Raw genomic sequence first — 15,312 nt, forward strand, 5'->3', positions numbered from 1 at the left:
CTATACTTAAGAACAGTCAGCTGCACTGCTCCTGAACATAGGAGCTCGGAAACACACCTCCGCTCAAGACTTTGCAAGCTTTGTTTTGAGATAACCTATTGACTTGTCCTTCAGGACAGACCCTAGAGACAGAAGAAACCGCGAGAAGAGCAAAGGTGCCTTCGGAAAGGACAAGGCAAGGGCTCCTGTCGCCAGGGAGCCTGAAGTCACTTAAGTCACGGGACGCACCTGGGGCGGGCAGACGGGGGCCCAGGCTGAGCAGGAGCCGGCCAGGCTAAAGGGAGGGAGATAAAAGGCGGGAGGCGGAGCTGCGGGGCGGCGGAGGCGGGGGCGCGGCTGGCGACGGCGGGAGCAGGCTGGCTCGAAGGTGGCGCCGCAGCCCCAGCCCTCCCGGCTCAGCGATCTGTGGTGCCCACGCTGCCCTGCTCCCCTCGTGCTCCGTTCCCGCACCGCACCGAGCGGCCCGCCGCGCGGAGACGTCCCGGAGAGTTTGCCCGGGAGCATCTGCAAGTTTCTTCCTCAGCCCGCTCTCCGGGAGCGGAACCTGCAAGGCGCCAGGGACAGATGCCGAGGTAACTGCACTGTGGGTAGGGGATGCGCGGTACCCGGGTTCTGGGCGCCTCTGGGCACTGCGGTGGGTGCGGCGTTGGTGGGCGAGACGTGCATGGCACCTTTGTGGCTTCATCATCCCAGGAGCAGAAGGTGGTATCTTGGGGCATTGCAGACCACTTCAATCTACTTTGTTGGACGTGCAAGGGGAGGGAAATAAGACCGCTGCATGCACTCTGGGGTAACTTAGTAGCCACCTGGAATGGATCCTGCTCACCACCCCAGCCCCAGGGCGCCCTGAGAGGTACCATGAACTCCAGGGTTCTGGAGACACACCCTCGTGGGGACAGTACACCCGAGGGAAGAGTGTCGAGTTTCCTAGCACCGGTCTGTCCAGTCCTCTGGCTTGTTTGGTTGGAAGTTGAGCGTCCCTGCCCTGGTGCCTCCTTTGCCCTGGCCCCAAACGCCAGCAACTCTGCAGAGACTGCCGACCAGGTGGAAGGGAAGTTCCTAGCCCTGGCTGGATGGTACTGAACAGAGGACTGGAGAGGGTCAAGTGAACCTCAGGTGTGAAGCAGGTGAGGGGGGAAGGGTGCAGTGCTTTCTACACTGTTAAGGGGGTTTCTTTTGCACCATTCCCCACCGCTCTTCTGCCTGGTTTGAATATCCTACCCGCCAGCATGTTTCTCGAGAAGGGCTAAAAAGTAGCTCTGTTTGATGCCTGTCAGGGATAATTTCCAACTAAGTTCCCAAGTGTGAAGTCTCTAGCTGCCGCCCCTCTTCCTCAGATCGTAGTCAGCTGGCCCCAAACCTCCCATGGGCAAATTGTGCTTGAAGTAGTCGGAAGGTTTGGAAAGGAATGGAGGGAAAAGGAATAGAGTGTGTTTCTGTAAGCAACCCCACCTCCACCCCATAGGATTAGGGGGTGCAAACCAAAACATTGTGGGTGTTTAGTAGGAAACTCCCCTTTTTGCTGGGGTTTTGTTCTTTGGGTTTTGTTTGTTTCTCTTCTTTTCCTTCCTAGCAATTAAGATAGAGTGATTAATCAGTATCTATTTTTCTTCTTTAACCCCTAACATTACATTGTTCTAGATCTCTGCAATTTTATTTTTACTAGTTTTGCTCCTGCTGTCTTAAAGAACATGGACTTGTAGACTCATGCAAAACACAGTGTGACCATATTTAATATTTATCTGTCTCCCTGATTCAATGGCCCTGCCACCTGCCGCTTCCCCAGTGTAATCATAACACCATATGCCTGTCTACCAAATCGAGGATAAGAAGAATATGATTGTTTTATATGGTCAAAAGTACCCAACTATCGGATTTTACTATTCCTTATTAGATAAAGTGCTGCAGTCAAGATGAATCGATTTAAGACAGAACAAATTTCTAATTCTACCCAAAGCTTGAAAATTGTTATTTTCAAACACAATACCTGAACACTTGGACTTGCTTAGTAATTGAGGGAAAATTAAACTATCATCAAATGGGAGACATTTTGACTGAATACAGTCAATAAGAAATGACACCTATCAAACACCTAGAAAAAATGAGAAGAATTTTTTTCTTATTTCCTTTGTTTTTATCATCTTCATGGGGTGGTAGCCTCCTTCAGAAATGAGTACCTTGCATATGAATTTGGTATTTACTAACTGAACATCATATTGTGTGATAGAGGGGCTTGGTGACAGTCCAAAACTGAGTCGTTTAAATCATCCCCAACCATCTGTTCTCTCCCACTCCCTTACAGTGCAATATTTTGTTCTCACGAGTATTCAGGCATGCTTACTCATTGCACACCTCTGCCTGAGCATTCCTGCAAAGCTGACACTGGTGTCAAGTTTGACCCAAGCTCTCAGGCTGCTACTTTTCTCCCTTAAACCTTTGGTTTCTACTAAGGAAGAGACCTAAAGTCTTGAGTCATCTGGGAAGGGAGGCATATATTCCAGGAGAATCTAACTCTCTGTACTCCCATCTTTTGCTGCTAGAGAGAAGCTGGACATTAACGCAGCTACAAGATCCTACTGGTGGTATTATTTGCTTCATAGTTACAATGGGCATCATTTGGTGCTCTGAAGACATACTTGAAACAAGTCTTGATCTCTAAGAGTGATTGTGATTGCCTCCTGGGTGTGCCATCTTCCCGGAGGAAAAAAATTACAAAACAGAAAACTAATGTAATATTCCAGGCATTTAACTAAATAGGCATAAGGAAAGAGGGATGGCTCACTGGGGTTAAGGAGCTTGCTGCCAAGCTCGTTGACCGGAGGTCATTTACCAGGACCGACATACAGGAGACAACAGACTCCGCCTAGCCATCCCCTGACCTTCCCCTTGTGCATTCACAACACACACTCACACTTACTTTTCTACTGATGTGAGAAAACACCATGACCAAAGCAAATTGTAAAAGCAAGTGCTATGTGACATTATGAGATTATTTAAGAGGGTTAAAGTCTATGATGGTGCAGTAAACAGCTGGCAGTAAGAACAACTGAGTGCTCACACCTTAATCCAGAACCAGGAAACAGAGTGATTACTGGGAATGGCTCCAGTCTTTTGAAACCTCAAAGCTCACCCTGAGCCACACAACTTCTCTACAAAGTCTACACATCCTGATCCTTCCCAAACAGTTCCCCAACACACACACACACACACACACACACACACACACACACACACACACACACACCTTAGTTAGACCTAAATAATGCATAGCACTTCTCCCACAAATATTATCATGCATGAATAACATAAGTTAGTTTACCAAAGATGGTTTATGAATATAGTAGTTGACATTTTTGTATTTGTTGTGAGTGAGTCAGCATGCCTGAAATTGACAAATGAATTAACAACTTCTGTTTTGTATGTTATCATTTGAGAGAGATTTGAGGTTTTTAACCCCCATCCCCATCCAATTTCCCATTTGGGGCATTTTTTTTTCTCTAACACAGATAATAGAAAGAGTTTTGTATATATGTACGTGCTCCTTGTGTGAGTGTTTGTGCATGTGTACCTATGCATGTAGAGGCTAGAAAACAATCTTGGAGCTTCTTGCTCCTGAGGTTTCATCTACTGTGTTTTTTGAGACGAGGTCTCTCATTGATTTGGAGCTCTCTGTTAGACTGGGCTGACCTGCCAGTGAGCCCCATGTCTATCTGTTTATACCCTCTGGCTCTGAGATTACATGGTTGCACCACAGTGGAATACTTTTTACACAGAATCAAATTTTACTGTAAGTCATCTCATCAGCCCCATGTTTATTCATAAGTCATTAGAAAATAAAAATTGCCAAATCAAAGCAGTATGGTGTGTGTGTGTGTGTGTGTGTGTGTGTGTGTGTGTGTGTGTGTGTATACATACTCATACACTTCAGACATTTCAGTAGTTGCCCTATCCCTCCAAACTTTTGGGATTATTTATCACTCAAAATTAAGTCCTCAGGATAGACAGAATGTTAGATATATTGCTTTACCTCACATCTGGGTGCAGTACTCCAAGCTGTTTTTCATGGCTTTTAGGAAAAAGGTAACGGTGATTTTGTCAGATTTCAAATATTTGATACCTAAGCAGTAAGGGAAACCTGGGACAGGGCTTCTTTTTGCCTTAGCACTGTGGACTATGCTTGTTTTGAAGATCTGAGGGTTTTAGCTTAGAAGGAATACCGCACTGAAGAGAATAAACCCACACTGGAGAGAATTCTGAACATAAAGCTGCCCTGAAAATATGGTCTAATTTAAATCTTTGTTTCTATCACAAAAATGTGTTACCTCCTCATTTTTGGTGTACTAAAAATGAATTATTGAGGGAAACTGTTTTACCATGGATAGTAGGTATTCTGAATTATTCATTGTAATGAGGGGAATACAGGAAAAGATAATCTAAAATCATGGTTACTTAAAAAGTCATTCATGTTTGTCTTTAGAATATGTTACGTGTTTAGCTTGAAAAAGATTTCCATTGTTATTGTAGGCAAGTTGCCTTTCTAATTTTGTTTTTGTTTAGGTTAATTTTTAAAATGAGCTTACATGCCTCAAACAACAAAATCAGTTTCAAAGGAGGTGGGGTAGGTGGGCACCTTGCCCGGAAACAAGCTGGATGACAGAAATAAGCAAATTGGGAACAAAAACTTTCCAGTGAATTATGTATAATTCACAAGATAATCAAGATTGTATTGTATGTCATTTAATGGACACATTAAGTGCTGGATATATTCCTGGAAAAGCGAGAGGTTATTTTTGTGGTTGTTGGTGTGTGTTTGGGGTGTGTGTGTGTGTGTGTGTGTGTGTGTGTGTATGTGTGTGTATTATATTTGTGTGCATAAGAAGCCAAAGCTAGCCTCTGTTGCTCTTTACCTTATGTTCTGAGATAATAATTGAATCTGCAGCCCACCGACGGCTCTGGCTCTGTTACCTGGTCAGTGGTCTCCAGGGACTCACCTCCCTGTCTCACCTCCCAAAGCTGGGACTGTAGGCAGGAACTTCCACTCCCAGTTTTTCACTCCGGCACTCAATGCTTGCACCCCAAGCACTTCAGCCACTAGCCATCACCCTCGCCCCAGGTAAGAGTGGGTTAGTCACAGTCTGACAACTTTATTCTCACTTAACATCTAAGTGACAGTAATATGTTTGCGTGTTTATGGAAGCTAAATAGAAACAGATTATTTTATAGGCCTCATACAGTGGAATTTTCTAATGTTTCCAAAAGTCCACACCTATGTTGGTGTTGATTGACATCCCCAAGCCTCGTGGAGGAATTTGCAGAAGCAACAGCAGCAAGAAGCCATCTGAATAAGGGATTTTGCACGTTTGATCTCTGTACCTGTGTTCCAAATCAAAACTACATTTCGTCAATGGGCTGCTTTCAAGTGTCCACTGTTATGTGGACCCAGTTAGATAAAATAGTTGAAGTTCAGCAAGGCTGCCAATTTAACAGATTTCTATTGTGTTTTTCAAAAGCTCTAGGGCAAAATTGGTTGTGGATAAAATAGTTTCTTGAACAAGAAGCTGATTCGCACACAGCAGTTTCAGTGAAATGCTTTGTTTATAGTCAGTGTTTAGTTGTACGTAGACTATAGAATCACTGACCTTGTGGACTCAAAAGGATCAGGAAACTGCTGTGTCAAAGGTTGGAAATGCCAAAGCTATATGATTGGAAAAGCAGATACGATCATTTTTATTGCAAGAATTCACAGCCAAATTGTCGCTTTTATAGACGTGGAGAGAATGGCAAGAGAGAAGGCTGTAGCCTTCAGAATGGAGGCTGTGTCCTCAGAGTAAATGTACTTTCTGCTAAATGTGGGGGATACATTTTGGCTTTTATAAGGCATGGTATTATTTTTTTTAAAAAAACTAGACTAGAATGAGTATTTTAAAGGAAATATTGTGGTTGAAAATATAAAAATTGAAACCTATAGGATATATTTTATAATAAATTTATTAAGGGAATCAATTTCTCCTGGTCAATGCTGAAGTGTTAAAATGCAAATTATACATTTGTTTTCACAGAGCTGAAAAGACCCCAGAAATAATTTATTCTAATTTAATAGTTAAGGAAATGATGATGGTGGCCCAGAGGGATTGTGGTGAGTGGATGAAGGCCACACGGGTAGTAAGCAGCTGAGGAGAAACTAGACAGCTACACTGACTCACTCCCGTCAGGCACTGCATAGCAAACCACAGAGTTCTGGACGGGTGTTAACACTCTCTGGCTGGGACAGGATCCCTGGGCTGCAGTAGGTAGGAAGTGAAATGGTGCAGAGCTGTGGATGAATGCAGAGGTCTGATTGGCTGTCTCACGTCAAACCCTAAGCAATCAACTGCATTATACTTGGTCCTCAGTCCTTAGTCTCGACCTTATAAACACAAATATTTTATGTTCCTTTATTAGTATTCTGAAATGTAATTTGTACTAATACAGTTAGTGAAAATATCAATAATAAAAAGGAGTCAGAGACAGCAGTGGTCTGTGATTTGCATTTCTCTGTGTTGCTTAGGGATGAGTTTGCTTGGAAGAGTGGAGCCAGAGCCATGTGCATGCATGTGCACTATTGTAGATACACACAGAACAAATCTGAATTTAAGACAAATAACAATATTAGAAGAAATGGAGTGTAGGAAAGCCAGAAAGATGAGACACTGAGGATAGACTGAAATAAAGGTAGATTAACCACCGCACAGTTACCTGTATGGAGCAGGAAGAAGGAAATAGTTTTTATTGTCACATAGGGAACATTTGCCAAGTCAAACACAGACAGTTGGGGCAGAAAAAAATTCTGGAAGTGTTTTGCAAAGAAGAAAGTGAGTGCTCTTAACTCATTGTCTCCAAAATTCTGACTGCTCCATAGAGCATTTCATTGTGTTACTCTGCTTCAAGGGCTCCGCCACTACCTCCATGGGGCTGGTGACAAATGAGACTTCACTGCAGAGGAAACGATTTAGTAACAGCTTTCGTTCTGTTATTCCATTTTATTTCTATTATATTGTACTGTTTCTGCTCCAGAGTCAGGAGACAGAGTACCAGAATGGCTGCGTACCCCTGCAACCCTACTGTAAGTTACTAGGCTTTGGTTGAAATTCTTAGCAAATTTGTAAGTATGATGGCCGCCATTTTATGATTTGATACTCAGAAGTCCAGTTTTGAGAAACAGTGCAATTGTATGAAATATTTGGGGCATTTTATTCTGTGGGCCCCCATGACCTCCTACTGAGAGGCAGAAGACACTGCCCAACTGACTCGCACTGTGACTCCTTCCTAAGATTATCCCAATGGAGGACACTGGCCCTGCATAGAGCTAGGGAAACAGGGTCTTCATGTAGGCTGAGGTATTTCCCGCATGCTCCTGTCTGTTCACACTTCCTTTAAGTAGGACCAACCCACTTACCTACTGGTGTCCTGTCCTCAGTGTCCCAGAGCCATGGACTCCATTGTCCTGTAACTCTGACTTGTGTTCTGCTTTGCTTCTGATGTTTGTCACATTTGTAAAAGGTCTCTAGCACTTACTTCTCTTAGGCATTTATATTTGTATTTAACTTTGAATGGTGACTACCAGTGTATAAGTGGATTAGTATATTAATTCTCTTAATCATTAGCTTTGTTTAAATGCATATCTCTAGAGAACATTTAAGGTTTCCATATATATTAAGTATATATTAAATATGAACTATATGTATATAAGTTTATATACATGTATTTTGTGTATCTGTGTTTATATTATATTTGTATATATGTAGATATAATTTTAGACAGTAGAAACAGGAAAAGAAATGTCATTAAAGTTGAATTTTTTAATGTTCTTGAAATATGCTTATGCAAACAAGAAATTGCACTAGTCCAATAATAGAAGTCACACATAATGTATAATGCTTTGAAGAATGCTTATAGCAGAGGCCAAAATCTACTGCCAACTGAAGTAAACTATTGAATTAGACTTTAGTTATACTGCTTGAAATAAATGTGTCCTTGCTAGAATATAGGAGTTGGAAGATCATAGAATTTCATTGTCGGCCTTAGATATTTAATCTTTGCAATGTTTACAACCTAAAAGCATACCAACTTATCGTATCTTGGCAAAACTGTAGTATTTATAAAGAAGTGAGATAGTTTTGAAGTGTGTGTGTGTGTGTGTGTGTGCATGTGTGTGTGTGTGTGCGCACGCGCGCAGACATACATGTAATACAGTTTTGTAAGATCACAGATAGAAGCAAAGAATACAATTTCTATGTTCTTACATCTAATATTCTTTCTCTATGGCCTATATGTCTACTTGTGAGAATGAGGAATTAATATGGAATTTCAGTATTAAAGGTAAGCAAGAAACTTTGATTAAATGACCATATTATAAGACATTTGTTCCCATAGATATTTCCCAGTATGATGTGTCTTTCAGAACATTGTGTATCTCAGTCGTTAAGCCAGACACACTTTGATGGAGGTCGTTGTGTATCTTTCTGTGTATGTGGGTAACCAGTTACTCTGACAGAGCCCTAGATTCTCTACACTGAAGGCCATGGGTCCCCCATCTGAGAGGTAGCTTTTCCTGTGAAAGAGATGCAACCATGGTAAAGAACGCATTTGCCCTACGACTGTTTTGCTGTGTTTAGTTTATTGGTACTAGAAGCCTGATTCATGGTCAATTGGCCCACATTCAACCTCTGAGCCCTGACATTGCTCTACTTTTGTTACAGTTTCTAAAGTGGGTACAGCAGTGCGAAGAGTTGAAGAAAGGTGAAGTTGCATTGTATGATTGCGGGATGCTAAGTGGAAGATGTTCTTCTATCATTCCATGAAGAACTATACAGTCAGTGAAATTTATTGCAGTATCTGCTATTTCTTGTTCTGTTCATTTATTCATGGAAAGAATAAAGGCAAAGATTATGAAAGTCAGTACTTCCTCTCCTCTCCTCTTAATTTTAAGATTCAAGAGAACAATCTTTGTCAGAATTGAAAAGGTTTTTGTACCCTGATAAACCTCTGCACCAATACAATAATCAAAATCAGATCAAATCAAACCAAATTAGAAAAAGCCCAGATTTAATGGATACCAACGCACCCAGGTGGATTTCTAGCCCCCCCCCCCCCCCCCGAGAGGAGACAGGGAAGGAATACCCAGAAAACCATGTATTGTTCTCTGGAGTACTGTTTAAATACCCTGTGGGAGTGGTTGTGAGCATCTCTGGGGGAAAGATATGGACTGAGACAATTCCAGGGGAGGGAGCTTGGGATGGAACTTCCACCAGAACATTCCAGTGCCTTTGGATATGTGGATACCAGGGACATAGTAGTGTGGTCTTAACCCAAATATTTCAGACTTTTTGGGTAGATGGATGTCAGAAACTGTGATGACATTTCAACCAATCAAGAATAGATAAACCCAAGGCAACCCACCACTCCATTCACATAAGCCCTGTTTACCATAGAAATGTGGTGTTGCTCTTAGCTGGATTCAACAGAACATAAATTAAGAAAAGGAAAAGTCCTATCCTTCAGGGTGAGGACATCTCAGAATCTTCTGTTGAGTTTAGTGAAACGAGACAACACTGTTCATCCATGAATGTGATACTTACTTTTCCAATAGTTTTACAGGAAGTCCCTAAGTTCACTTAGTCCAGGGCTCATTTCTGTCATTTTTCTTTCTTCGTTTTGACTCCACAAGGAATTAAAGTGGTGTCAGCTTATTTTAAGTAAACATCATCTGTGAATTCTTAGAAAAAATGATCTTCATACCTTAAAAGTTAAGTTCAAAATGAAAATAAAGATAGTGAATTTTAGAAACATTTCTAAATAAATTTGGGGTTGGGTTTCCCTACAGAATTCTTTAAATAGGAACTCAAAATGTAGGCAATTTATTTATTTCTGCAAAGATCAACTTTAATTTTAAAGTTTAGTATTTAGTTTTAAATACTAAAATTAAAACTTAGGGTCTATGAAGATGACTCAGAATTTAAAAGCTCTTTCAGAGGACCTGGGTTTGATTTTCAGTACCTATATGGCACCAGACACACATCTGGAATGCAGAAATACATGTAAGCAAAACACTCTTAAAATAAAATTAAAAAATAATAAAACTCACCTCTTAGGGCTGTTTTTGGACTGAAAGTGTATCACCTATACTCTGTTATGTTATTCCTTATGCCATATGCACTTTTTTCCAGCTAGAAACTTTACTTGTTGGGGATTACTTTTCTGAGACCAGCTCTGCAAGGTTGGAGTCAGTTGAACGAATTACTGGGGTTTCTCCTCCTTCGGGTACCTGGAGCTTAAGCTGCACAATTATTAAATAGTTAAGTAGCCATCTGTACTTACATTATACTGTATATCTTGAGCCTACAAATATATTACTTGGTGAAATTCTGGAAGAGTTAATTTTTAACATTGATTATTGGAAAATTACAGCAACATTCAAAGAAGATATGAGTTTGGACTTCTCTTTAGCTTCCAAGGACCAAAGGTCATCTATTTAGAAATGCAGAAATTGGACTCTTTTGGAGGTTCCCCCACACAGAGATATCAAGTACCGTTCAATAAGAATTTCATGAATTATCAGTGTATATTTAGTATATGATACTCTGGAAACCATAGGCATAGCTCAGAACACCTCTATAAGTTTCCCAAATCAAATACGGGACATCTTCCCTCCTGCCCTCTGCAAAAACCTCCAAAATTCCAAGTCAGGGTTTCAGCCTTGACAGCTTCCCTCAGCCACCATCAAGTTCAGTGTGTCTTGAGCATCGCTCCCAAAGGACACTACTAGCATGCCCCTGTCACCACTGAAGTATAAGCTGCCTCTCTTCTCAGTCTCATAGGCTTCAGCACATTAGGCAAGGTTTCAGAAATGGTTTGGCATTGCCCCACCTCTAACATAGGAAAGACAAACCTCTCCCCATTGCAAAGATAGGCATCACTCCTTTGACTGCACACATCTCTTGCATAGATCACCATTCTTTTATTCATGGCAAGGACCAAACCTGTGCACCTGATTTCTTGAAGCCCAGCGAGTCCCATCTCTCCTGCAGTTCCATCTCTCCACCAGTCACCCTCTTCCCTCAGCCTGACTATCTTCTGTCTGTCTGACTGGCTTTCACTTGTTCTAACTCACCAGGCTCTTTCTCATGCTCATACAATCTAAGCACCATGCCAAGAGAGTGTCTGATTCATTAGTAGTTAATATTTTCAATATAGCAACTCACATATCAGCTCCTCGAGTGAGTCAAATCCCTCATCAGGTACATTTATACGCAAACACACAAATACATACATTTGTATGCATAAATATTCAATAGTAATGTATCTATGTCCTTCAGTATCCCTTCATTAGAGTGACTGATTGGTCACTAAGGTATGGACTCATCTAATTTGTTGGTTGTTGTGTTCCTAGAAAAGTAATACAGTAGAGTGCTTGCCTCAGAATTGGGTGAAGTAAATATTTGCAGAGTAAATGATGACTGAACATTTATTTATTTATCCCTGTAAGTGGCCATTCTTACACATACGCTGTATGCCTGAGTCAGCCAGTGTTCTGTTGCTATGAAGAGACACCATGACCACAGCAACTCTTCTAAAAGAAAGCATTTAACTGGGGCTGGCTTACAGTTTCAGAGTTCTAGTAACACTCATGGTAGGGAGCATGGTGGTCCTCAGGCAGACATGGTAGCTGAGACTTCTACCTCCAACTTTGAAGGCAGCAGGAAGAGAGAGACACTGAGACTGGCTTGGTCTTTGGAAACCTTAAAGCCTATTGCCAGTGACATACTTCCTCCAACAAGGCCACACCCACTCCCACAAGGCCACACTCTTAGTTTCTCTCAGGCAGTGCAACTCACTGATGTATTCAAATATATGAGCCTATGGGGGCATTCTTCACACACATACCACCTTCATAATTGAGTAAAGAAATAGACAAATGCTTGTGGTCTAAGAGGCCTCGCTCATTTCCTTTATAACCTCCCTCAAGCTGCGCATTCCTGTCTTATTTCTCTCTTCACTCTCAGTATGTTGGGAGTCACTTGAGAAAGAAATTGCTCAAAACTGATGAGAGCACATCAAAGGGACATAAGAGCAATAGTGGCCTCTCACCAGGTAAATCTAGGCTCTTCTGAGCATGAGAAGTAGCAATGTGTGTAAAGAATTAGAGAACATTACTTAAGGAAAAAATCCAGGATCCCATGAGCCTGTAGTGTGCTTGTGTAGATTGGGGGAAGGCAGAGTGAGCAGTCTCCACTTTACTGAGTCATCCAACCCATCATTAAATGCCGAGTTCTGTAACTGCTACTGTAAGGATATTAACAAGCATCCCATTGCTGGGGAAATGTTTCCTGGACAGAAGATTTCCACTATCTCAGACAGCTCCTCAATTGGCCTCTTGACACAAAGGAGAAAGCTCCTTCAGACAGGCATCAGCTTAAACATGTGCTCAAACCCGTTATCTCCAGTGGAGGAACAAACTCCCTTCTTCAGAATACTGTCTAAACACAAAAGTTAGCCAGGATCCAACTACCACAAATACTCGGACAAACTCAAATTGATAGAAATTTGTCAGTACAACATAGTACTTAAAAAAATGTGAGTGAAATTTTTCAAAAACAAGAAGCCTGGGGGAGACTACAGAACTAAAGGGGACCCCGTGACTCTTTGTGCGCCATCCTTCTTGATTAGACTCTGGATATGAGAAAAGTTTTAATGAAGAATGTTAGGATAATTGCGAAACATGAACTTGAGCTGTAGGACCTATAACAGTATTGTACCTATATTAAATTTGTTGAGTGACAACCACTAGGGGAATTTTGAGAGGCATTCCAATACTGGACGTAATTGGAGGTGAAGTCATTGGGTCTCTTCCTCTTGCGTTAAAGTGACAAACAGTTGTTCTGAAAATGTGGGGGAAAGGAAATAACTTATTATGGCAAAATGTTAACAACCATTGAATCTATGTGAATAGTCTTCTTCATATTATGGCTACGTTCATGCTTTAGGCACCTGTAAAAGGAAAAGCCAGGGGAGATACTCTACAGTTCTCAGCCAACTTTGCAAATAAGGGTGCTTTTCCATAGCACAGTGAGCTATTGTGTACAAAAGTGGTTTAGTCAATTAGTAACATTCCTGAAAGTATCTGATATCTTCAGTCAACATTCCATAACAATTTCAAAACTGATATGTAAACACTAAGAGATAGCAGCTCTTTTACTACTTGGAGGCTAGTGAGACACTGTCTCAAAAAGAAAATTTAAAAGAATAACAGGAAAAAGTGGTCCCTTAAAATTTTTCTTGTTCTTCTTCTTACATATCTTTCATAAACATGGGTGCTTATCTGTAGAACAAAGTAGACCGCAGTATGAATACCATTCACCTTTGGCCAGGGCTCTATGGTACTAAAGATACAGAGAGGTTCACAAGGCGCATTGTTAAAAGCTGGCAAAGGTGTTAATGTTTAGATATCAGAAAAGATACTAAACCAATAACATTAGTTCATCAAAGCACTCAAACCAGAGAAGTCAGTGGGGGAGGGGTGCCTGCTGCTTTGCCAGAGTTCAGGCAAATAGCCAGAAAATGGAGAAGTTGAACTGATTCCCAAAAGGTGTCCTCTGACTTCTGCATGCATGCTATAGCACATGCTCCATTATACATACACATACATGCCACACACAAAATAAATAAAATGCAATAATTATAAAGATCAACTCTTCATTCAATCGACAAAAACTTGAGGACCAGTTCAACATCAAACTAATACATATATGTCTCTGTGCGTATGTATGTGTACATATAAACATATATAAGTTAATTGCAAATTACATATATACATATGTGTACATACATGCATAAATAAAAGAAGTAATTAATTTAATCAATTTACTTCTTGAGGAAAATGTCAATTTTAAAATAATTATGTAAACACTTCCTCCTACTGTTGAAGTTTGTACTATAGTCCTGGACTGGACTCTCTAGGAATACTCCCTGGTGCTAATGTATTATTTAGGACTCCTTCAGATGTCATCATCATATAACCAGAAAAAATGGAGTGATCTTCTATGACTGAAAGCATTTATCATCCACTGTACACAACTTACATCTTAGTATGCAAAATAGTAAACCAATTATAAGACTATTGATAGCTATTTTGTGCCAGATTTTGTAGCATAGTTCATAAATTGCTATAACAGTAGCAAAGGAAAAGGTTTCTGATGTGTGAGAACTGTTCCCTTGATATGCATAACCCATACATACTGTTAAAATTTCACCATAGTAAGATCTTCATACTAAAAATTTATAGCTGATCTTCAGTCTTTATAACCTCAAATATCAGTGATCAGTCTAATGTTAATATTGCTTTGATAAGGGGGAAAGAGCAACAAATTGTTATAAGGTGGGAACCTGTTTTCATGGAGTCTTGATCTTCAAACAAAAGCAATAGTAGCTTTGTTCTCCTGCCCCCTTTTCTCCCCCCTCCACTCATATTTATATCTGTAGTAAAATAAATGATACCATAGTGCTATCGAGAGAATTCTAAGACTTAAGAGAACTGGATGAAATTGAATTTAGTGGTCTTATTAAACTGTTAATATTTTATTTCATTTTTCTAAAGTTTCAAGACCAGGAATAAGTTAAAAGATGTATGAATTTACAGTTATAGGAAGGCAGACTTCCATATAGAATTTGCTATTAAAAGAAAACAGCTCTGCAAACAATTTGTGTAGGTAATTATTAGCTAGAAGCTATTTGTACTCTAAATTATTGCATATACACATATGATAATAAGACTTTGCACAAATGGAAACTTTTGATAATAAATCCATGTAAATGATCATGCCTGGGGAAATAATTCTAGATGGTATAAGTGTATTTGAATTACCTCCAAACAGAATGCAGACTTCTAGACCAAGTATGTGACCATATTTCATTCATGATATTTAATAGGTCATTGTACCTAAAGTCTCCGAAAGGATGAATAAAACAAGCAGTGGAGAATGTACTTTGCTGCTTGTACACATAGTAAAGTGTGCAGCCACGGGAGAATTTGCAAAGTAGCACTGTGAATCTTTCACCAACAGTAAGCTAAACTATACTCAAAATCACAGTTATCATAGGTAAACATAAACCCTTGAACTTGACCTTGGCACTACTCTTATCATTACATACGAAAATTACTACCAAATGGATTTTGTCTTTGTGGTGTGTTCACTGCTTAGAACAAGCACCCACAGTGAAATGAATTCCAGAGCATCTACACTCCATGAGTCCTAAACCCCTGTGACACAGCTCCCA

At 40.5% G+C, this 15,312-nt stretch overlaps 1 protein-coding gene across 5 annotated transcripts in view; it reads left to right on the forward strand.

Moving 5' to 3' along the window:
• The first annotated feature begins 332 nt into the window (after positions 1-332).
• The window catches only part of Chst9 (carbohydrate sulfotransferase 9), a 254,222-nt gene continuing 239,242 nt past the window's right edge, over positions 333-15,312 (forward strand). For 2 of the 5 annotated variants that reach the window (XM_085700093.2, XM_085700092.2), the window contains exon 1: positions 333-572. The gene's annotated coding sequence lies outside the window, so the exon portion shown is untranslated. Of the gene's footprint in view, positions 573-624; positions 1,128-8,738; positions 8,852-15,312 lie in introns of those variants that run through there. The other 3 variants (XM_087896241.1, XM_085700094.2, XM_085700095.2) reach the window with 3 other exon arrangements.

The sequence above is a fragment of the Myodes glareolus genome, chromosome 13 (assembly GCF_982192425.1).
Source record: "Myodes glareolus chromosome 13, mMyoGla1.1, whole genome shotgun sequence".
NCBI classification, from domain to species: domain Eukaryota; kingdom Metazoa; phylum Chordata; class Mammalia; order Rodentia; family Cricetidae; genus Myodes; species Myodes glareolus.